The sequence below is a fragment of the Scyliorhinus torazame genome, chromosome 13 (assembly GCF_047496885.1).
Source record: "Scyliorhinus torazame isolate Kashiwa2021f chromosome 13, sScyTor2.1, whole genome shotgun sequence".
NCBI lineage: Eukaryota > Metazoa > Chordata > Chondrichthyes > Carcharhiniformes > Scyliorhinidae > Scyliorhinus > Scyliorhinus torazame.
This window is the reverse complement of record NC_092719.1, coordinates 31,447,915-31,472,636: the sequence shown is the minus strand read 5'-3', so window position 1 is coordinate 31,472,636 and position 24,722 is coordinate 31,447,915. Positions and strand designations below refer to the sequence as shown.

Here is a 24,722-nt window from a genome sequence, read left to right as displayed (position 1 = left end):
CCCGAGAGAGAAAAACCCCAAACCCCGAGAGAGAAAAACCCCAAACCCCGAGAGAGAGAAACCCCAAACCCCGAGAGAGAAAAACCCCAAACCCCGAGAGAGAGAAAAACCCCAAACCCCGAGAGAGAGAAAAACCCCAAACCCCGAGAGAGAAAAACCCCAAACCCCGAGAGAGAGAAAAACCCCAAACCCCGAGAGAGAAAAACCCCAAACCCCGAGAGAGAGAAATACCCCAAACCCCGAGAGAGAGAAAAACCCCAAACCCCGAGAGAGAGAAAAACCCCAAACCCCGAGAGAGAAAACCCCAAACCCCGAGAGAGAAAAACCCCAAACCCCGAGAGAGAGAAAAACCCCAAACCCCGAGAGAGAAAAACCCCAAACCCCGAGAGAGAGAAAAACCCCAAACCCCGAGAGAGAAAAACCCCAAACCCCGAGAGAGAGAAACCCCAAACCCCGAGAGAGAAAAACCCCAAACCCCGAGAGAGAGAAAAACCCCAAACCCCGAGAGAGAAAAACCCCAAACCCCGAGAGAGAAAACCCCAAACCCCGAGAGAGAGAAAAACCCCGAGAGAGAAAAACCCCAAACCCCGAGAGAGAAAAACCCCAAACCCCGAGAGAGAGAAAAACCCCAAACCCCGAGAGAGAAAAACCCCAAACCCCGAGAGAGAGAAAAACCCCGAGAGAGAAAAACCCCAAACCCCGAGAGAGAAAAACCCCAAACCCCGAGAGAGAGAGAAACCCCAAACCCCGAGAGAGAGAAAAACCCCAAACCCCGAGAGAGAGAAACCCCAAACCCCGAGAGAGAGAAAAACCCCAAACCCCGAGAGAGAAAAACCCCAAACCCCGAGAGAGAGAAAAACCCCGAGAGAGAAAAACCCCAAACCCCGAGAGAGAAAAACCCCAAACCCCGAGAGAGAGAAAAACCCCAAACCCCGAGAGAGAGAAACCCCAAACCCCGAGAGAGAGAAAAACCCCAAACCCCGAGAGAGAGAGAAACCCCAAACCCCGAGAGAGAAAAACCCCAAACCCCGAGAGAGTGAAAAACCCCAAACCCCGAGAGAGAAAAACCCCAAACCCCGAGAGAGAAAAACCCCAAACCCCGAGAGAGAGAAACCCCAAACCCCGAGAGAGTGAAAAACCCCAAACCCCGAGAGAGAAAAACCCCAAACCCCGAGAGAGAAAAACCCCAAACCCCGAGAGAGAAAAACCCCAAACCCCGAGAGAGAAAAACCCCAAACCCCGAGAGAGTGAAAAACCCCAAACCCCGAGAGAGAAAAACCCCAAACCCCAAGAGAGTGAAAAACCCCAAACCCCGAGAGAGAAAAACCCCAAACCCCGAGAGAGAGAAACCCCAAACCCCGAGAGAGAAAAACCCCAAACCCCGAGAGAGAAAAACCCCAAACCCCGAGAGAGTGAAAAACCCCAAACCCCGAGAGAGAAAAACCCCAAACCCCGAGAGAGAGAAACCCCAAACCCCGAGAGAGAGAAAAACCCCAAACCCCGAGAGAGAAAAACCCCAAACCCCGAGAGAGTGAAAAACCCCAAACCCCGAGAGAGTGAAAAACCCCAAACCCCGAGAGAGAAAAACCCCAAACCCCGAGAGAGTGAAAAACCCCAAACCCCGAGAGAGAAAAACCCCAAACCCCGAGAGAGTGAAAAACCCCAAACCCCGAGAGAGTGAAAAACCCCAAACCCCGAGAGAGAAAAACCCCAAACCCCGAGAGAGAGAAAAACCCCAAACCCCGAGAGAGAAAAACCCCAAACCCCGAGAGAGAGAAAAACCCCAAACCCCGAGAGAGAGAAAACCCCAAACCCCGAGAGAGAGAAAAACCCCAAACCCCGAGAGAGAAAAACCCCAAACCCCGAGAGAGAGAAAAACCCCAAACCCCGAGAGAGAGAAACCCCAAACCCCGAGAGAGAGAAACCCCAAACCCCGAGAGAGAAAAACCCCAAACCCCGAGAGAGAGAAAAACCCCAAACCCCGAGAGAGAGAAAAACCCCAAACCCCGAGAGAGAGAAAAACCCCAAACCCCGAGAGAGAGAAAAACCCCGAGAGAGAGAAAAACCCCAAACCCCGAGAGAGAGAAAAACCCCAAACCCCGAGAGAGAGAAAAACCCCAAACCCCGAGAGAGAGAAAAACCCCAAACCCCGAGAGAGAGAAAAACCCCAAACCCCGAGAGAGAGAAAAACCCCGAGAGAGAGAAAAACCCCAAACCCCGAGAGAGAGAAACCCCAAACCCCGAGAGAGAGAAAAACCCCAAACCCCGAGAGAGTGAAAAACCCCAAACCCCGAGAGAGAGAAAAACCCCAAACCCCGAGAGAGTGAAAAACCCCAAACCCCGAGAGAGAGAAACCCCAAACCCCGAGAGAGAGAAAAACCCCAAACCCCGAGAGAGTGAAAAACCCCAAACCCCGAGAGAGAGAAAAACCCCAAACCCCGAGAGAGTGAAAAACCCCAAACCCCGAGAGAGAGAAACCCCAAATCCCGAGAGAGAGAGAAACCCCAAACCCCGAGAGAGTGAAAACCCCAAACCCCGAGAGAGAGAAAAACCCCAAACCCCGAGAGAGAGAAAACCCCAAACCCCCAGAGAGAGAAAAACCCCAAACCCCGAGAGAGAGAAAAACCCCAAACCCCGAGAGAGAGAAAAACCCCAAACCCCGAGAGAGTGAAAAACCCCAAACCCCGAGAGAGTGAAAAACCCCAAACCCCGAGAGAGAAAAACCCCAAACCCCGAGAGAGAGAGAAACCCCAAACCCCGAGAGAGAAAAAAACCCCAAACCCCGAGAGAGAGAAAAACCCCAAACCCCGAGAGAGTGAAAAACCCCAAACCCCGAGAGAGAAAAACCCCAAACCCCGAGAGAGAGAAAAACCCCAAACCCCGAGAGAGAGAGAAACCCCAAACCCCGAGAGAGAAAAACCCCAAACCCCGAGAGAGAAAAACCCCAAACCCCGAGAGAGAGAAAAACCCCAAACCCCGAGAGAGAGCAACCCCAAACCCCGAGAGAGAGAAAGACCCCGAACCCCGAGAGAGAAAAACCCCAAACCCCGAGAGAGAGAAAAACCCCAAACCCCGAGAGAGAGAAACCCCAAACCCCGAGAGAGAGAAAAACCCCAAACCCCGAGAGAGTGAAAAACCCCGAACCCCGAGAGAGAAAAACCCCAAACCCCGAGAGAGAGAAAAACTCCAAACCCCGAGAGAGTGAAAAACCCCAAACCCCGAGAGAGAGAGAAACCCCAAACCCCGAGAGAGTGAAAAACCCCAAACCCCGAGAGAGAAAAACCCCAAACCCCGAGAGAGAGAAAAACCCCAAACCCCGAGAGAGAGAGAAACCCCAAACCCCGAGAGAGAGAGAAACCCCAAACCCCGAGAGAGTGAAAAACCCCAAACCCCGAGAGAGAAAAACCCCAAACCCCGAGAGAGAGAAAAACCCCAAACCCCGAGAGAGAGAAAAACCCCAAACCCCGAGAGAGAAAAACCCCAAACCCCGAGAGAGAAAAACCCCAAACCCCGAGAGAGAGAAAAACCCCAAACCCCGAGAGAGAGAAACCCCAAACCCCGAGAGAGAGAAAGACCCCGAACCCCGAGAGAGAAAAACCCCAAACCCCGAGAGAGAAAAACCCCAAACCCCGAGAGAGAGAAAAACCCCAAACCCCGAGAGAGAGAAACCCCAAACCCCGAGAGAGAGAAAGACCCCGAACCCCGAGAGAGAAAAACCCCAAACCCCGAGAGAGAGAAAAACCCCAAACCCCGAGAGAGAGAAAAACCCCAAACCCCGAGAGAGAAAAACCCCAAACCCCGAGAGAGAGAAAACCCCAAACCCCGAGAGAGAAAAACCCCGAACCCCGAGAGAGAAAAACCCCAAACCCCGAGAGAGAAAACCCCAAACCCCGAGAGAGAGAAAAACCCCAAACCCCGAGAGAGTGAAAAACCCCGAACCCCGAGAGAGAAAAACCCCAAACCCCGAGAGAGAGAAAAACTCCAAAACCCGAGAGAGTGAAAAACCCCAAACCCCGAGAGAGAAAAACCCCAAACCCCGAGAGAGAAAAACCCCAAACCCCGAGAGAGAAAAACCCCAAACCCCGAGAGAGAGAAAAACCCCAAACCCCGAGAGAGTGAAAAACCCCAAACCCCGAGAGAGAGAAAATTCCCAAACCCCGAGAGAGAAAAACCCCAAACCCCGAGAGAGAAAAACCCCAAACCCCGAGAGAGAGAAAAACCCCAAACCCCGAGAGAGAACAAACCCAAACCCCGAGAGAGAAAAACCCCAAACCCTGAGAGAGAAAAACCCCAAACCCCGAGAGAGAAAAACCCCAAACCCCGAGAGAGAGAAAAACCCCAAACCCCGAGAGAGAGAAAAACCCCAAACCCCGAGAGAGAGAAAAACCCCAAACCCCGAGAGAGAGAAACCCCAAACCCCGAGAGAGAGAAAAACCCCGAACCCCGCGAGAGAGAAAAACCCCAAACCCCGAGAGAGAAAAAAACCCCAAACCCCGAGAGAGAGAAAAACCCCAAACCCCGAGAGAGAGAAAACCCCCAAACCCCGAGAGAGAAAAACCCCAAACCCCGAGAGAGAGAAAAACCCCAAACCCCGAGAGAGAACAAACCCCAAACCCCGAGAGAGAGAAAAACCCCAAACCCCGAGAGAGAGAAACCCCAAACCCCGAGAGAGAGAAAAACCCCAAACCCCGAGAGAGAACAAACCCCAAACCCTGAGAGAGAGAAAAACCCCAAACCCCGAGAGAGAGAAAACCCCAAACCCCGAGAGAGAAAAACCCCAAACCCCGAGAGAGAGAAAAACCCCAAACCCCGAGAGAGAGAAAAACCCCAAACCCCGAGAGAGAGAACCCCAAACCCCGAGAGAGAAAAACCCCAAACCCCGAGAGAGAACAAACCCCAAACCCTGAGAGAGAGAAAAACCCCAAACCCCGAGAGAGAAAAACCCCAAACCCCGAGAGAGAGAAACCCCAAACCACGAGAGAGAGAAAAACCCCAAACCCCGAGAGAGAGAAAAACCCCAAACCCCGAGAGAGAGAACCCCAAACCCCGAGAGAGAGAAAAACCCCAAACCCCGAGAGAGAACAAACCCCAAACCCTGAGAGAGAGAAAAACCCCAAACCCCGAGAGAGAAAAAGCCCAAACCCCGAGAGAGAGAAACCCAAACCCCGAGAGAGAGAAAAACCCCAAACCCCGAGAGAGAAAAACCCCAAACCCCGAGAGAGAGAAACCCCAAACCCCGAGAGTGAAAAACCCCAAACCCCGAGAGAGAAAAACCCCAAACCCCGAGAGAGAGAAAAACCCCAAACCCCGAGAGAGAGAAAAACCCCAAACCCCGAGAGAGAGAAACCCCAAACCCCGAGAGAGAAAAACCCCAAACCCCGAGAGAGAAAAACCCCAAACCCCGAGAGAGAGAAAAACCCCAAACCCCGAGAGAGAGAAAAACCCCAAACCCCGGGAGAGAGAACCCCAAACCCCGAGAGAGAGAAAAACCCCAAACCCCGAGAGAGAACAAACCCCAAACCCTGAGAGAGAGAAAAACCCCAAACCCCGAGAGAGAAAAAGCCCAAACCCCGAGAGAGAGAACCCCAAACCCCGAGAGAGAGAAAAACCCCAAACCCCGAGAGAGAACAAACCCCAAACCACGAGAGAGAGAAAAACCCCAAACCCCGAGAGAGAGAAAAACCCCAAACCCCGAGAGAGAGAACCCCAAACCCCGAGAGAGAGAAAAACCCCAAACCCCGAGAGAGAACAAACCCCAAACCCTGAGAGAGAGAAAAACCCCAAACCCCGAGAGAGAAAAAGCCCAAACCCCGAGAGAGAGAAACCCAAACCCCGAGAGAGAGAAAAACCCCAAACCCCGAGAGAGAAAAACCCCAAACCCCGAGAGAGAGAAACCCCAAACCCCGAGAGAGAGAAAAACCCCAAACCCCGAGAGAGAGCAAAACCCCAAACCCCGAGAGAGAGAAAAACCCCAAACGCCGAGAGAGAAAACCCCCAAACCCCGAGAGAGAAAAACCCCAAACCCCGAGAGAGAGAAACCCCAAACCCCGAGAGAGAGAAAAACCCCAAACCCCGAGAGAGAGAAAAACCCCAAACCCCGAGAGAGAGAAACCCCAAACCCCGAGAGAGAGAAAAACCCCAAACCCCGAGAGAGAGAAAAACCCCAAACGCCGAGAGAGAAAACCCCCAAACCCCGAGAGAGAAAAACCCCAAACCCCGAGAGAGAGAAAAACCCCAAACCCCGAGAGAGAGAAAAACCCCAAACCCCGAGAGAGAGAAAAACCCCAAACCCCGAGAGAGAAAAACCCCAAACCCCGAGAGAGAAAAACCCCGAGAGAGAGAGAAACCCCAAACCCCGAGAGAGAGAAAAACCCCAAACCCCGAGAGAGAGAAACCCCAAACCCGAGATAGAAAAACCCCAAACCCCGAGAATGAGAAAAACCCCAAACCCCGAGAGAGAGAAAAACCCCAAACCCCGAGAGAGAAACCCCAAACCCCGAGAGAGAGAAAACCCCAAACCCCGAGAGAGAGCAACCCCAAACCCCGAGAGAGAGAAAAACCCCAAACCCCGAGAGAGAGAAAAACCCCAAACCCCGAGAGAGAAAAACCCCAAACCCCGAGAGAGAAAAACCCCAAACCCCGAGAGAGAGAAACCCCAAACCCGAGAGAGAAAAACCCCAAACCCCGAGAGAGAGAAAAACCCCAAACCCCGAGAGAGAGAAAACCCCAAACCCCGAGAGAGAAAAACCCCAAACCCCAAGAAAGAGAAAAACCCCAAACCCCGAGAGAGAGAAAACCCCAAACCCCGAGAGAGAGAAAAAACCCAAACCCCGAGAGAGAGAAAAACCCCAAACCCCGAGAGAGAGAAAAACCCCAAACCCCGAGAGAGAGAAAAACCCCAAACCCCGAGAGAGAGAAAAACCCCAAACCCCGAGAGAGAAAAACCCCAAATCCCGAGAGAGAGAAAAACCCCAAACCCCGAGAGAGAGAAACCCCAAACCCCGAGAGAGAGAAACCCCAAACCCCGAGAGAGAAAAACCCCAAACCCCGAGAGAGAGAAAAACCCCAAACCCCGAGAGAGAGAAAAACCCCAAACCCCGAGAGAGAGAAAAACCCCAAACCCCGAGAGAGAGAAAAACCCCAAACCCCGAGAGAGAAAAACCCCAAACCCCGAGAGAGAGAAACCCCAAACCCCGAGAGAGAGAAACCCCAAACCCCGAGAGAGAGAAACCCCAAACCCCGAGAGAGAAAAACCCCAAACCCCGAGAGAGAGAAAAACCCCAAACCCCGAGAGAGAAAAACCCCAAACCCCGAGAGAGAGAAACCCCAAACCCCGAGAGAGAAAAACCCCAAACCCCGAGAGAGAGAAACCCCAAACCCCGAGAGAGAGAAAAACCCCAAACCCCGAGAGAGAAACCCCAAACCCCGAGAGAGAGAAGAACCCCAAACCCCGAGAGAGAGAAAACCCCAAACCCCGAGAGAGAGAAAAACCCCAAACCCCGAGAGAGAAAACCCCCAAACCCCGAGAGAGAGAAAAACCCCAAACCCCGAGAGAGAGAAAAACCCCAAACCCCGAGAGAGAAAAACCCCAAACCCCGAGAGAGAAAAACCCCAAACCCCGAGAGAGAGAAAAACCCCAAACCCCGAGAGAGAGAAACCCCAAACCCCGAGAGAGAGAAACCCCGAGAGAGAGAAACCCCAAACCCCGAGAGAGAAAAACCCCAAACCCCGAGAGAGAGAAAAACCCCGAGAGAGAAAAACCCCAAACCCCGAGAGAGAGAAACCCCAAACCCCGAGAGAGAAAAACCCCAAACCCCGAGAGAGAGAAAAACCCCAAACCCCGAGAGAGAAACCCCAAACCCCGAGAGAGAAAAACCCCAAACCCCGAGAGAGAGAAAAACCCCAAACCCCGAGAGAGAGAAAACCCCAAACCCCGAGAGAGAGAAAAACCCCAAACCCCGAGAGAGAAAACCCCCAAACCCCGAGAGAGAGAAAAATCCTAAACCCCGAGAGAGAGAAAAACCCCAAACCCCGAGAGAGAGAAAAATCCCAAACCCCGAGAGAGAAAAACCCCAAACCCCGAGAGAGAGAAAAACCCCAAACCCCGAGAGAGAGAAAAACCCCAAACCCCGAGAGAGAGAAAAACCCCAAACCCCGAGAGAGAAAAACCCCAAACCCCGAGAGAGAAAAACCCCAAACCCCGAGAGAGAAAAACCCCAAACCCCGAGAGAGAGAAACCCCAAACCCCGAGAGAGAGAAAAACCCCAAACCCCGAGAGAGAGAAAAACCCCAAACCCCGAGAGAGAAAAACCCCGAACCCCGAGAGAGAGAAAAACCCCAAACCCCGAGAGAGAGAAAAACCCCAAACCCCGAGAGAGAGAAACCCCAAACGCCGAGAGAGAAAACCCCCAAACCCCGAGAGAGAAAAACCCCAAACCCCGAGAGAGAAAAACCCCAAACCCCGAGAGAGAGAAACCCCAAACGCCGAGAGAGAAAACCCCCAAACCCCGAGAGAGAAAAACCCCAAACCACGAGAGAGAGAAAAACCCCAAACCCCGAGAGAGAAAAACCCCAAACCCCGAGAGAGAGAAAAACCCCAAACCCCGAGAGAGAAACCCCAAACCCCGAGAGAGAGAAAAACCCCAAACCCCGAGAGAGAGAAAAACCCCATACCCCGAGAGAGAGAAAAACCCCGAGAGAGAGAAACCCCAAACCGCGAGAGAGAGAAAAACCCCAAACCCCGAGAGAGAAACCTCAAACCCCGAGAGAGTGAAAAACCCCAAACCCCGAGAGAGAGAGAAAACCCCAAACCCCGAGAGAGAGAAAACCCCCAAACCCCGAGAGAGAAAACCCCCAAACCCCGAGAGAGAGAGAAACCCCAAACCCCGAGAGAGAAACCCCAAACCCCGAGAGAGAAAAACCCCAAACCCCGAGAGAGAAAAACCCCAAACCCCGAGAGAGAAAAACCCCAAACCCCGAGAGAGAACAAACCCCAAACCCCGAGAGAGAGAAAAATCCCAAACCCCGAGAGAGAGAAAAATCCTAAACCCTGAGAGAGAGAAAAACCCCAAACCCCGAGAGAGAAAAACCCCAAACCCCGAGAGAGAGAAAAACCCCAAACCCCGAGAGAGAGAAAAATCCCAAACCCCGAGAGAGAAAAACCCCAAACCCCGAGAGAGAGAAAAACCCCAAACCCCGAGAGAGAAAAACCCCGAACCCTGAGAGAGAGAAAAACCCCAAACCCCGAGAGAGAGAAAAACCCCAAACCCCGAGAGAGAGAAAAACCCCAAACCCCGAGAGAGAGAAAAATCCCAAACCCTGAGAGAGAGAAACCCCAAACCCCGAGAGAGAAAAACCCCAAACCCCGAGAGAGAGAAAAACCCCAAACCCCGAGAGAGAAAAACCCCAAACCCCGAGAGAGAAAAACCCCGAGAGAGAGAAAAACCCCAAACCCCGAGAGAGAAAAACCCCAAACCCCGAGGGAGAACAAACCCAAACCCTGAGAGAAAAAACGCTTTGTTTCTCGATCCTGAACCACATTTGTTACAGCATGCTGAGCCTTTGTCGTCTTGGTCACAGCACTACTAGCCTGAGCCTTGACCACAGCAGCATTTAGAGCGTTTTCAGCAGCTGCTACTTTATTTTTCTTTCGGTCCTGCTTCGGCATCTGATATGAGATTTACCTCAGCACAGTTTAGCTTGTTTCTTTCCAGCCAGGTTCTGCCCATTAGTGTCGGATAGCTAAGTTTAACGACGTACAGGGACAAGTCTGTAGTCTGTTTACATTTACATCAATCGAGCCCCTACTTCCACGGTGTAGTTTTTAAGTGTTATCTTTGAGGGGTTTGATGCGATATGTCGTAGATTTTCTTGGTGAACAGTTTCTGGTACCAATGAAACGGCTGCGCAAGTGTCCACCTCCATTTTCACCAGTTTTCCATCCAATAAAGGAGTTGCCCAGTAAAGATTCGTTGTGCCCTCAATGGCCAGTACATTCAATGACAGTTCATCATCTGACTAACTCTGGTCACTGTTTATGCTCTTTTTGTATCACGAGGATGCTTTTCCATCTATTCAGTTTTTCATTTGAGAAGCTGACCTCCACCCCAACAGGACCCGCCTGCGAGCAATCAGCGAGGCGAAGGCTAAAACCTATGCCCCGTCCTGTCTGCAACTCCAGAAAGTCCGACAGCCCAAATATGGCTCCCAGGGAACTGGGCTGCAAAGCCACGTGCAGATTCGGCGACATGGTGCTGAAAACCGGCCTCCAAAATTTCTCCAACTTTGGACAGCGCTTTTTATAATTCTTGTTGTTCCTTTCTCCAACAAGCACATTTGATGTGTCTGTTTTACCACAATTCTTGCATTTTGCATCATTCCTTCATCAATCAGTTGCTGTGTGCCCAGGTTTTGCACATCAATGGCAATTTTGAACCTGTATTAGTATTTGGATTTCTGTCGTGCTTGAGCTTAATTGTTACGCTTCCCTAGCTGCTAGTTCCATTGAGATAGTGACTTCTAAAGCCACCTTTAGGTCCAAGTTGTTTTCTGCCAACAGCCTTTTCTGGACAACTTAGCTTCTTAGTCCACAGAAGACTGTCTCTCTCAAGACATCTCTAAATTCACATCTGCTCATTTCTTGAAAATAGCTACAAATTATGTGGTTGATTCACAATCTTATTGGTTACCTTTGAACCTCTCGGCAATGACCAAAGGTTTAGGTGAGAAATGACCCTGCAATATCTCCACAGTTTCACCATACATTTATGATGCCAGTTTTTTGGGTTGCACCAGACGTCTCAGGAGCTTGAAAGTCTCCCCCCGCCCCCCCCCCCTCCGCCCCCATTGTGCTCACTTAGATCAGGACTACTATGTCTGCCAAAATTTTGTTTGCCGAGACAAAGTATTTGAATCTTTCAGTGTATGATCTCCAGCACTCGGTGCTTTCTTCTTGCGGCCCCATGGTGCCAAAACCTCCCGCCATTTTAATAATAATAATCGCTTATTGTCACAAGTAGGCTTCAATGAAGTTACTGTGAAAAGCCCCTCGTCGCCACATTCCGGTGCCTGTTCAGGGAGGCCGGTACGGGAATTGAACCCGCGCTGCTGGTCTTGTATATTACAAGCCAGCTGTTTAGCCCACTGTGCTAAACCAGCCCTTCTTCCTATTTGAAGGGGCCGCTCCTCAATTTCTGTCTGCTCTTCAGTCCCAGGCTCCTAATCTTTGGCCACCCAGTGTGGCAGGGAGTGGGCAGATTGGAAGACCTCCTCGCGGGACTGTTTCTGTACCTGACCAAGGTGGCCATTAACAATTCCAGGCAATGGCTGGTGGATAGGTTTGTTTGGCTCAACTGCCTGCCTATCTTCCACAGCTACATCCATATCCCTGGAGAGGGAGCACACGGTGTTCACTGATACGCGACAGGCCTCCACGATCAGTGGGCACTGAGGAATGAAGTGCTTCATCACCTTGGGGCTATTACTTTAATCTGATCAACTAAGTTTCTTCAAAGGTTTTGTTCTTTTGTTGCAGTCTATCACGGGTGCCTCTTTCAGAAGGGACACTTAGCTGTGAGTTCTTGGCAACCTTCTAGTTGGATCAAAATGTCGAAAGTCCCTTTCTGGCTCAACTGGCTTACTCTACTGTTGTGGGACTTTCTTACACTTTGACTCCTCCCTGGAAAAAACATTTTATCCACCAAGTGATTAGGAAATGTGAGGGGAAAGCTGATTGCCTGATTTTTTGATCAGACAGATAACTGACAATCCAGCATCTCCTACCTCCTGCATTGTAGGGTCATTTATTGGAGCTTCAACCAATCCTATATTTCATTATCCCACACACCTGCCATTCCCATCCCCATGTATGTGTGTGTGCACGTACACACACTCATTCTGCCTGTATCTCTGCCTGCCTCTGTCTCTCTGGATATGTGTGTCAGGGCCTTTGTCTGACTCTGCCCTCTCTTTCTGCTCAGATCATTTATTGCTCGGCTGCATTTCAGCTGCAGGAGATGGAAGCTGAGTTTCTGCAAGCAGTTAAGCAGGGTCATGTGTCTCAGATCTGTGGCGTTTTTGCACTGAAGAGTGTGGACGTGAATCACTGTGACCCACTAGGTTGGATCTGACCAGGAGTAACCGGGTGTTCACACTACACTTCAGCAAGACCAGCCAGCAGTGAATGGGCTTCCATTTTTGGGACCGATCCAGCAGGGGTGATATGTAAAGAACAGGAGTAGGTGGGCAGGGGGAGGGAATGGGAGGGCACAGGTAGTGGAACAGGGATACATGAGAGGTTTACAGGATAATTAGTGTAACTGCTCGAGATTGATAGAATGGTGCTTGCAGTTCAAGCAGATGTATCTGCTACTGTTTTGAGGTTTCACAGTGTGGTAAACCCCTGTTGCACCTCTTAGGTGATGTATGGTAGTCCCTGCCTGCTGGCTCCGCCCAGAAGGCGGAGTATAAATATATGTGTCCTCCATGCGGCAGCCATTTCGCCAGCTGCTGTGGGAGGCCACACATCTTAGAGCAATAAAGCCTCAGTTGTACCCAACTCAAGTCTTTGTGCAATTGATCGTGCATCAATTTATTGCTCTAAGATTTTCTAAAGCTGGACCTCGGTATCAAACCGGATCGCCTGCAGCTGGATCCGCATTCAAGCGATGCCAAAAAGGACTTTCAACACTGGCTAGCTTGTTTCGAGGTATACATCAACTCGGCGTCCACCCCTGTCTCGGAGGCTCAGAAGACACAGATCCTGTATTCAAGGTTGAGCTCCAGCGTCTTTCCGCTAATCCAGGACGCGCCGAACTACGCCGACGCCATGGCATTTCTCAAAGAGAATTACGCTCAGAAGGCGAACACGCTCTTCACCAGGCACGTACTTGCCACTCGCTCTTAACTCCCTGGTGAGTCCATAGAAGACTTTTGGCGGGCCCTAATCCCACTCGTCCGGGACTGTGACTGTCAGGCCGTTACGGCCACTGAACATTGAAACCTCCTTATGCGGGACTCATTTGTTACGGGAATTGGGTCGGACCTCATACGCCAGCGACTGTTAGAGGGGGCCACGCTCGACCTAGCAGAGACAAAGAAACTAGCGCTCTCTATGACGGTCGCCTCGCGCAACGTTCAGGCCTACACCCCCAGCCGCGCGGCCCACCCCTCCTACGCATCGTGGACCCCACAGACGGCCGCCCCAGCGGGGACCTTACCCAGCCAAAACGCCTGCGCCACGCGCCAGCCAGCGAACCCCGGGGGTCCCCGATGTTACTTTTGCGGCCAGCAGAAACACCCCCGCCAACGCTGCCTGGCCCTCGCTGCCCTTTGTAAGACTTGCGGCAAGAATGGGCACTTCGCCACAGTGTGCCAGGCCTGTGCAGTCGCCGCTATCGCCCCCACTCCCCTTGTTTATGGACAATGGGCGCCGCCATCTTCACCTCCCCGGACCACACGCGGCCATTAGGCGCCGCCATCTTCCCTCTTCGCTAATCTAGCCTCGGATTGCAAACCCGTCGCCACCAGGAGCAGAGGGTACAGCACCCAGGTCAGGACCTTCATCAGGTCCGAGGTCCAGCGGCTGCTTCAGGAAGGCATCATCGAGGCCAGCAACAGCCCCTGGAGAGCCCAAGTGGTAGTAGTTAAAACTGGGGAGAAGCACAGAATGGTCGTGGACTACAGCCAGACCATCAATCGGTACACGCAGCTCGACGCGTACCCACTCGCACGCATATCTGATATGGTCAATCAGATTCCACAGTACTGGGTCTTCTCAACGGTAGATCTCAAATCCACCTACCACCAGCTCCCCATTCGTAAATCGGACTGTCCATACACTGCTTTCGAGGCGGACGGTCGTCTCTATCACTTCCTCAGGGTTCCCTTCGGCGTCACCAACGGGGTCTCGGTCTTCCAAAGGGAGATGGACCGAATGGTCGAGCGGTACGGTTTGCAGGCCACCTTTCCGTACCTAGACAACGTCACAATCTGCGGCCACGATCAGCAGGACCACGACGCCAACCTTGCCAAATTTCTCCACACCGCCACTCTCCTAAACCTCACCTACAACAAGAAGTGCATGTTTAGCACAACCCGCTTAGCCATCCTCGGCTCTGTGGTCCAGAACAGAGTTCTGGGGCCCGATCTCGACCGCATGGAGCTCCCCCTCCCCCTCCCCCACTGCCACAAGGCCCTCAATCGATGCCTGGGGTTCTTTTTGTACTACACTCAGTGGGTTCCAAACTATGCGGACAAGGCCCGCCCACTCATACAGTCAACCCATTTTCCCCTGACGGCCGAGGCACAACAGGCCTTCGCCCATATCAGAGCCAATATCGCCAAGGCCGGGATGCACGCAGTAGACGAGACACTGCCCTTTTAAGTAGAGAGCGACGCATCAGACGTCGCCCTAGCCGCCACCCTCAATCAGGCAGGCAGGCCTGTGGCATTCTTTTCCCGCACCCTTCATGCCTCAGAAATTCGGCACTCATCCGTCGAAAAAGAGGCCCAAGCTATCGTTGAGGCTGTGCGGCATTGGAGGCATTACCTGGCCGGCAGGAGATTCACTCTCCTCACTGACCAACGGTCGGTAGCCTTCATGTTCAATAACACACAGCGGGGCAAGATCAAGAATGATAAGATCTTGAGGTGGAAGATCGAGCTCTCCACCTACAATTATGAGATTTTGTATCGCCCCGGTAAGCTCAACGAACTGCCAGACCCCCTATCCCGAGGTACATGTGCCAGCGCACAGGTAGACCGACTCCGGACCCTGCACGACAGCCTTTGTCACCCGGGGGTCACACGGTTGTACATTTCTTAAAGGCCCGCAATCTGCCCTACTCCGTCGACGAAGTACGGACAATCACCAGGGACTGCCAGGTCTGTGCGGAGTGCAATCCGCACTTCTACCGGCCGGACCGCGCGCGCCTGGTGAAGGCCTCCCGCCCCTTTGAGCGCCTCAGCCCCTCCCCTCCACCGACCGTAACACGTATTTCCTCAGTGTGGTCGATGAGTACCCCAGATTCTCCTTCGCCATCCCATCCCCCGATATGACGTCTGCCATTGTCATCAAAGCCCTCAACACAATCTTCGCTCTGTTCGGTTCCCCCGTCTACATCCACAGTGACAGGGGATCCTTTATGAGTGATGAGCTGAGTCAGTTTCTGCTCAGCAGGGGTATCGCCTCCAGCAGAACGACAAGCTACAACCCCCGGGGAAACGGAAAGGTAGAGAGGGAGAACGGGACGGTATGGAGGGCTGTCCAACTGGCCCTACTGTCCAGGAACCTCCTGGCCTCCCACTGGCAGGAGGTCCTCCCCGATGCATTGCGCTCCATCTGGTCACTGCTGTGCACCGCCACCAACAACACACCCCATGAACATCTTTTTGCCTTCCCCAGGAAGTCCACATCCAGGGTGTCGCTCCCAACTTGGCTCGCAGCTCCAGGACCCGCCCTGCTCCATAGGCACGTCCGACTCCACAAGGCGGACCCGTTGGTGGAAGGGGTGCAAATGCTCCATGTAAACCCCCAGTATGCCTACGTGGCGTACCCTAGCGGCCGCCAGGATACTGTCTCCTTCAGGGATCTGGCACCAGCAGGTTCCACACACACCCACCCCGGCCCGGCGCCAACCTACCCTCCCCCGGCGCTCCCAGCAGCAACCCCCCCGGGACCATCCGTCCTCCCCCTGCCCACGCCCGAGGATGAAGAGGATTTCGGCCCGCCCACTCATACAGTCAACCCATTTTCCCCTGACGGCCGAGGCACAACAGGCCTTCGCCCATATCAGAGCCAATATCGCCAAGGCCGGGATGCACGCAGTAGACGAGACACTGCCCTTTTAAGTAGAGAGCGACGCATCAGACGTCGCCCTAGCCGCCACCCTCAATCAGGCAGGCAGGCCTGTGGCATTCTTTTCCCGCACCCTTCATGCCTCAGAAATTCGGCACTCATCCGTCGAAAAAGAGGCCCAAGCTATCGTTGAAGCTGTGCGGCATTGGAGGCATTACCTGGCCGGCAGGAGATTCACTCTCGGCGGCACCGGACATCAGACCAGCATCGGCATCACCACCGCCATTACGTCGCTCCCAGTGGTACATCAAGGCCCCGGACCGGTTAAACCTCTAACTGGTCCACTGGACTTCAAAATACATTTTTTTTTCTCTGTCAAAGATTGTAAATGTAGATGTAAATGTAAAAAAAAACATTTGTTGTATATAATTCCCCACCACCCCCGCCGGACTCCATTTTAACAGGGGGTGAATGTGGTAAACCACAGTTGCACCTCTATTATGTGATGTATGGTAGGACCTGTACTACAGATACGTTGGTAGTCCCTGCCTGCTGGCTCCACCCAGTAGGCGGAGTATAAATATGTGTGTCCTCCATGCGGCAGCCATTTCGCCAGCTGCTGTGGGAGGCCACACATCTTAGAGCAATAAAGCCTCAGTTGTACCCAACTCAAGTCTTTGTGCAATTGATCGTGCATCACACAGTGATGGTGTTTCTGTTGAAGAACCTTGTTCATGAGACCCATGGAGCTGACCCGATTAATCTCCCTGTGGGGCTTATGGAATATGAGCTAACCTGCTGATGGGCATTAGTTGGGGCTGATAGATTAAACCCTTAAAAGCTGGCCTGGATTGGGACCAGCATGATCGGTAGTCCCAGTTGGGACCTATGTGCTGTATGCTGCATTGCAGCCTTTCCTTTTGGCTGAAAATAAACTGCCCTTTTGATTCAACTTTCTTGGATCTCCTGAGCTTCCAAGATAGACCAATTATCAATTTAAATTCATAGCTGTTCCTTCATGCAGAACAGACATTTTGTTCTTACATCGGTTAAATATTTAGGAATTTTGGTAAGTTCCAAAAATATCCTCTACTTTCACTGTAAGAAGTCTTACAACACCAAGTTAAAGTCCAACAGGTTTCTTTCGAATCATTAGCTTTCGGAGAGCAGCTCACCTGAGGAAGGAGCAGCGCTCCGAAATCTAGTGATTTGAAACAAACCTGTTGGATTTCAACCTGGTGTTTTATAAGTTAGTTATCTCTCCTATCTGGTCAGCACAGTTAAGCATGTGTTTATTGAAAAAGAAAGATGAAGCTGAGCTGGCATATGGAGTTTGCAGTACCAGAGTCCCAATAACTGACAGTAAAATAATTGAGGCATTTCAACCTGTTCAAGTTAACATACAAAACCTATCAGGGAATCAGGACGTAAGGCTGGCAATCTCAAAAGCACAGAAGCTCCAGATTCTGTACACGCGGCAGAATATTCAGGGCAGCTTATATAATGTGTTCTGAAACCCTATCCTGTGATGTTAGGCATGGGAAGTCTAAACCAGTGTAGTCTCTCGAGGCAGTCGGGGCTAACTGGACCTGAGGATGCAGACATAATTTAATTTCCCATTTTAAATTCATGTATTCTCTCCTTTAAAAAAAAAAATCCATGAATAAATTCCTATGTATGTTTTTGTGATTAAACTGCCTGTGTGAGCTTGTAATACTAATCTGACTGAATCAAATCAGGAGGCTGGACTCCAAGTTGAAGTGCCTACTGCTCTACCGTGCTATTTTCCCCCAAGTCTCTGTGAAGCAATGTTATGTCTCTTTAAATGGAAACTGCTGCAGTGTTAAAGAACCTCAGATCTCTATAGCAACTTCGTTGGCACTCAATCCACAAACATTTGCTCCCTCCATCAACTGCACAGTGGCAGCAGAGTGTACTATCTACAAAATGCACTGCAAGAACTCACCAAGGCTCCTTAGACAGCACCTGCCAAACCCACGACTGCTACCAACTAGAAGGGCTAGGGCAGCAGGTTGCCCTCCAAGCCACTCACCATCTTGACTTGAAAATATATGACCATTCCTTTTATCTCGCTGGGAACCTACACTACATGGACTACAGCAGATCAAGAAGGCAGCGCACCATCATCTTCTCATGGGCAGTTGAGGATGGGAAATAAATGCTGGCTTAGCAAGTGAAGCCTACATCCCGTCAATGACAAGACTTCAGGATGCTCCAAAGTGTTTATGGCCAATTAATTATTTTAAAAAACATATCAATTAGGAGCAGGAATAGGCCATTCAGCCTTCTGGTCTGCTCTTTCATTTAATAAGATCATGGCTGATCTGACTGTGGCCTCAACTCCATATTCCACCGACCCCCGATAAGCTATGCCTCTCTTGTTGGTCAATAATTTATCTCTGTCTTAAAAATATTCATTGACCCTGCCTTCACCCTTCTGTGTGGAAGAGAGTTAAATGGGAGACTTTATTTTTAAATTGTGTCCACTAGCTCCAATGTCTCTCACGAGGGGAAACATCCTTTTAGCATCCAACATGTCAAGTCCCCTCACGATCTTGTATGTTTCATTAAGATCACGGGCTGAATTCTCCGCCGGCAGGATTCTCCGTTTTGCCGGCAGCCCGGGGGTTTCCCGACGGCGTGGGGCTGCCTCACAATGGGAAACCCCATTGACCAAGCGGCGAAATGGAGAATCCCAATGGCGGGACGGAGGAACCCGCCCCACTTCTCAGTCTTCTAAAGTCCAGCCTGTCCAACCTTCCCTTGTAAGATAACTACACCCCACTCCCCATCCCAGGGACCAGTCGAGTGAACCTTGTTAGAATTGCTTCTAACGCATTTATATTCATTCTTAAATAAGGAGACCGAAATTCGACAAAGTACTCTAGATGTAGTCTCACCAATGCCCTGTACAGCTGTCGCAAAAACATCCCTACTTTAATCACTGTTGTATAACTGTGGTAGTCACCACTGTTGTATTATATTGTATATATGGGTATTACGGTAAGGCCCCTGTACTACAGGTACGGGGGTAGATCCCTGCCTGCTGGCTCCGCCCAGGAGGCGGAGTATAAATGTGTGTGCTCTCCGAACAGCAGCCATTTCGTAAGCAGCTGCAGGAGGCCACACATCTCTGTGCAATAAAGCCTCGATTACATTCCACTCTCGTCTCGTCGTAATTGATAGTGCATCAATTTATTACACAGAGATTTTTCAGAGATGGACCTCCGCATCAAGCCGGATCGCCTGCAGCTGCATCCTCAAGCAGGCAACGGCAAAAAGGACTTCCAACATTGGCTAGCTTGCTTTGAAGCATACATCGGGTCTGCACCAGACCCAATCTCAAAAGCACAGAAGCTCCAGATTCTGTACACGCGGCTGAGCTCCAACGTTTTTCCCCTCGTCCAGGACGCGCCTACCTACGCAGAGGCCATGGCACTACTGAAGGAGAATTACGCTCAGCAGACCAACAAGATCTACGCCAGGCAGCTCCTATACACGCGGCACCAACCTCCCGGTGAGTCTGTGGAAGATTTCTGGCGTGCCCTGCCCGCCCTGGTGAGAGACTGTGATTGCCAGGCCGTTTCGGCCACTGAACGTTCGAACCTGCTAATGAGAGATGCGTTTGTTACGGGCATAGGGTCTGACTACATCCACCAGCGCCTTTTAGAAGAGGCCATGCTTGACCTCGCGGCAACCAAGAAACTAGTGCTCTCGCTCACGGTCGCCTCATGCAACGTACAGGCTTATGCCCCCGACCACACGCCCCCCCCCCCCCCCCGGTGCATCGTGGACCCCGCCAGCGGCCACTCCATCGTGGATCCCATCAGCGACCGCCCTCAGCCAACCCCACGCCTGCGTCGCACGGCAGCCAACCAACCCCGGGGGACCCAAATGCTACGTCTGCGGACAGCCAAAACACCCCCGGCTGCGCTGCCCGCGCGGAGCGCGACCTGCAAGGCCTGTGGCAAGAAGGGACATTTTGCTGCAGTGTGCCAGGCCCGCTCAATCGCCGCTATTGTCCCGGCACCCCCCACGTGCGGCCAGTGGGCGCCGCCATCTTCCTCTCCTCAGACCACGTGTAGCGTGTGGGCGGCGCCATCTTGCTCCACTCACAACACGTGCGGCCCCTGGGCGCCACCATCTTGCTTGCCTCAGAACCAATGGGCACCATCATCTTGCCTGGTCCAGGACACGTGCGGCCCGAGGGCGCCGCCATCTTGCCTGCCCCAGGACACGTGCGGCCCATGGGCGGTGCCATCTTACCCACCTCAGGACCCCTGCCTGTCGGGCACCTCATCGGGCCGCTCATCGCCTGCAACCGCCGACGGCCAGCCGCGTCTCGCTTCGGTCACGATCGACCAGTCTCGACCGCACAACCTCGCGACCGCTTCGACAAAGATGAAGGTCGATGGGCACGAGATATCCTGCCTTTTGGACTCCAGGAGCACTGAGAGCTTCATCCACCCCGATACAGTAAGGTGCTGCTCTTTCGCGGTACACCCCGCTAACCAAAGAATCTTCCTGGCCTCCGGATCCCATTCCATGCATCGCCACCCTCACCGTCCAGGGCGTAGAGTTCAGCGGCTTCCGGCTCTACGTCCTCCTCAACCTCTGCGCTGCCTTGCTACTCGGCCTGGACTTCAAGTTCAACCTCTAGAGCCTAACCCTGAAATTTGGCGGGCCCCTACCACTCCCTGTTGTTTGCGGCCTTGCGACCCTTAAGGTTAACCCGCCGTCCCTGTTTGCAAACCCGTCGCCACCAGGAGCAGACGGTACAGCGCCCAGGACAGGACCTTCATCAGGTCTGAGGTCCAGTGGCTGCAGCATGAAGCTATCATCGAGGCAAGCAACAGCCCCTGGAGAGCTCAAGTGGTAGTGGTGAAAACCGGGAGAAAAACAGGATGGTCATTGACAACAGTCAGACCATCCATCGGTACATGCAGCTCGACGCGTACCCCCTCCCACGCATATCTGATATGGTCAATCAGATTGCACAGTACCGGGTCTTCTCGACAGCGGACCTGAAATCTGCCTACCACCAGCTCCCCATCCGTAAGGCGGACCGTCCATACACTGCATTTGAAGCAGACGGCCGCCGTTACCATTTCCTTAGGGTTCCCTTTGGAGTCACCAACGGGGTCTCGATCTTCCAACGGGCGATGGACCGAATGGTTGACCGGTATGGGCTGCGGGCCACTTTCCCGTACCTGGACAACGTCACCATCTGTGGCCATGACCAGCAGGACCCCGACGCTAACCTTTCAAATTTCTCCACACCGCCACACTCCTCAACCTAACTTACAACAAGGAGAAGTGTGTGTTCAGCACAACCCGATTAGCCATCCTCGGCTATGTGGTTCAGAACGGAATTCTAGGGCCCGACCCCAATCGCATGCGCCCCCTTATGGAACTCCCCCTTCCCCACTGCCCCAAGATCCTCAAGCGATGCCTGGGGTTCTTTTCGTATTATGCCCAGTGGGTCCCAAACTATGCGGACAAGGCCCGCCCACTCATTCAATCCACCGTTTTCCCACTGACGGCCGAGGCCCACCAGGCCTTCAACCGTATCAAGGCCGACATCGCCAAGGCCGCGATGCACGCGGTCGACGAGACGCTCCCCTTCCAAGTCGAGAGCGATGCATCAGACGTCGCTCTGGCTGCCACCCTCAATCAGGCAGGCCCATGGCATTCTTTTCCTGCACCCTCCATGCCTCTGGAATTCGGCACTCCTCCGTCGAAAAGGAGGCCCAAGCGATCGTTGAAGCTGTGCGACATTGGAGGCATTGCCTGGCCGGCAGGAGATTCACTCTCCTCACTGACCAACGGTCGGTTGCCTTCATGTTTAACAACACACAGCGGGGCAAGATCAAAAACGATAAAATCTTGAGGTGGAGGATCGAGCTCTCCACCTACAATTATGAGATTTTGTATCGCCCCAGTAAGCTCAACGAGTCCCCCGATGCCCTGTCCCAAGGTACATGTGCCAGCGCACAAGTGGACCGACTCCGGACCCTGCACGACGATCTCTGTCACCCACGGGTCACCCGCTTTTACCGCTTCATTAAGGCCCGCAATCTGCCCTACTCCATCGAGGAAGTCAGGGCTATCACCAGAGACTGCCAGGTCTGCGCGGAGTGTAAACCGCACTTCTACCGGCCAGACCGTGCGCGCATGGTGAAGGCCTCCAGCACCTTTGAACGCCTCAGCGTGGACTTCAAAGGGCCCCTCCCCTCCACCGACCACAACACGTACTTTCTTAATGTGGTCGACGAGTATTCCCGATTCCCCTTAGCCGTCCCATGCCCCGATATGACGTCTGCCATGGTGTTGAGGGCTCATCAAAGCCCTCAACACCATCTTTGCTCTGTTCGGTTTCCCCGCCTACGTCCACAGCGACCGGGGATCCTCATTTATGAGCGAGGAGCTGCGCCAGTACCTGCTCAACAGGGGCATTGTCTTGAGCAGGATGACCAGCTACAACCCCAGGGGAAACGGGCAGGTGGAGTGGGAGAATGGGACGGTCTGGAGGGCACCCGATCGTCTAAATTTGTAACCTTCTCTGTAATTTTAAAACCAATCTGTATGTATATAGTTTTCCACCACCCCCGCTGGACTCATTTTTAACAGTGGGTGAATGTGGCAGTCACCACTGTTGTATTATATTGTATATATGGGTATTACGGTAAGGCCCCTGTACTACAGGTACGGGGGTAGATCCCTGCCTGCTGGCTCCACCCAGGAGGCGGAGTATATATGTGTGTGCTCTCCGAACAGCAGCCATTTCGTAAGCTGCTGCAGGAGGCCACACATCCCTGTGCAATAAAGCCTCAATTACATTCTACTCTCGTCTCGTCGTAATTGATAGTGCACCAATAACCATTGTTGTAATCAGATGAGACCACAACTAGATTACCCATGATCTTATTGAATAGCCAATTCCTGCTCCCAAGTCCCAACCTCCTGTGTAATCGGGGCACGGCACCCAATTTATGCACAGCAAGATTCCACCAGCAACAATGTGATTGTGATTAGATAATTTGTTTTGGTGGTGTTGGTTAAGCAATGATTATTAACCATGGATTTTATTACTACATATGGACTTCCTGGGGAAGGCAAAGAGACGTTCATGGGGGGTTTCATTAGTCGCAGTGCACAGGAGCGACCGAATGGAGTGAAGTGCGTCGGGGAGGACCTCCTGCCAGCGGGAGGCTGGGAGATTTCTGGACCGTAGGGCCAGCTGGACGACTTTCCAGACCGTCCCATTCTCCCGCTCCACCTGCCCGTTTCCCCGGGGATTGTAGCTGGTCGTCCTGCTCGAGGCAATGCCTGTTGAGCAGGTACTGGCGCAGCTCATCACTCATAAATGAGGATCCCCGGTCGCTGTGGACGTGGGCGGGGAAACCGAACCGAGCGAAGATGGTGTTGAGGGCTTTGATGACGGTGGCAGACGTCATATCGGAGCATGGGGTGGCGAAGGGCAATCTGGAATATTCGTCGACCACATTGGGAAAATAGGTGTTGTGGTCGGTGGAGGGGAGGGGGCCTTTGAAGTCCACGCTGAGGCGTTCAAAGGGGCAGGAGGCCTTCATTAGGCGCGCAGGGTCTGACTGGTAGATGTGCGGTTCACACTCTGTGCAGGCCTTGCAGTCTCTGGTGATAGCCCTGACTTCCTCGATGGAGTAGGGCAGTTTGCAGTCCTTAATGAAGTGGTAAAAGCGGGTAACCCCTGGGTGACAGAGATCATCGTGCAGGGTCCGGAGTCGGTCCACTTGTGCGCTGGCACTTGTGCCTCGGGACAGGGCAACAGGGGGCTCATTGAGCTTACCGGGGCGATACAAAATCTCATAATTAAAAGTGGAGAGCTCGATCCTCCACCGCAAGATTTTATCATTTTTGATCTTTGTTGTTAAGCATGAAGGCAACCTGTCGTGTTGGGTGTTCTGATGTACAAACGATCCAACATGGCTGGAGATGGTGTAACTCAATTTTATTAACGACTCAACTGTAACAGCACACTGCCAACTTGGGTGCGTGCATTACCAGCTAATTTGTGGACCCTGTCCTGTCACTATCTGGGTGAGGCACTCAGCACATGGTGAATGTCTGAGTGACAGGCTCTGAGCTCGGTGCTCTGAGCTGGCTGCTGCTGGAATGAGCGGGAACTGTAGTGTCCCCTGTTTTTATAGTGCGTGTGCTCTCACTGGTGATTGGCTGCGATGTGTGTGTGTTGGTTGGTCCTACTGCATGTCCATCAGTGTGTGTGTGATTGCACCATGATATGCTGATCTAAATATCATGACATCCCCCCTTTTCGCAAAGAATATGTGCCTACATGATAATAAATAAAGAAGTGTAGTGAGTGCATCTAATCATGTGTGTCCAATATTTACAACAATATGTACATGTGGCTATACTATATACACAGGAAGGTGCCAGGTGCAGAAACTAACTATGTTAAACCAAGAACGAAACCAATGTTATTAACAAACAATGACAAAATCTTAAACAGTATGGCAAAAGGTCTGAAACAGTATGTCAGAACAAGTCAGTGAGTCCAATATGAAAAGGTTCATAAATTAAGTCTCTCAGGTGAGCGACGAATTCGGGTTGACCGCCTCAAGGGTGGGTCAGGATCCACCGGCTGAGGAACGGGCCGGGCGATGGTCGAGTGAGGAGGATGCAGGGTGTCCGGAAGGTCAACAAAGTCCATTGCAGGGACAACAGGAGGGCGTGGCACCGGTGCATGATCACGTAGCGAGTGCGGAACCAGACGAAGGGCACGCCAATTGCGGCGGCGAATGGAGCCATCAGGCAGACGAACCAGGAACGAGCGGGGAGCTATCTGTCGGAGAACCTCAGCGGTTGCCGACCATCCGCCCTCCGGAAGGTGTATGCGGACATT

General features: G+C 52.5%; 1 protein-coding gene across 1 annotated transcript in view; it reads right to left on the bottom strand.

Moving 5' to 3' along the window:
* Positions 1-24,722, bottom strand: part of sco2 (synthesis of cytochrome C oxidase 2) — a 95,257-nt gene that overhangs the window by 2,809 nt on the left and 67,726 nt on the right. The gene's annotated exons all lie outside the window — the stretch shown is intronic.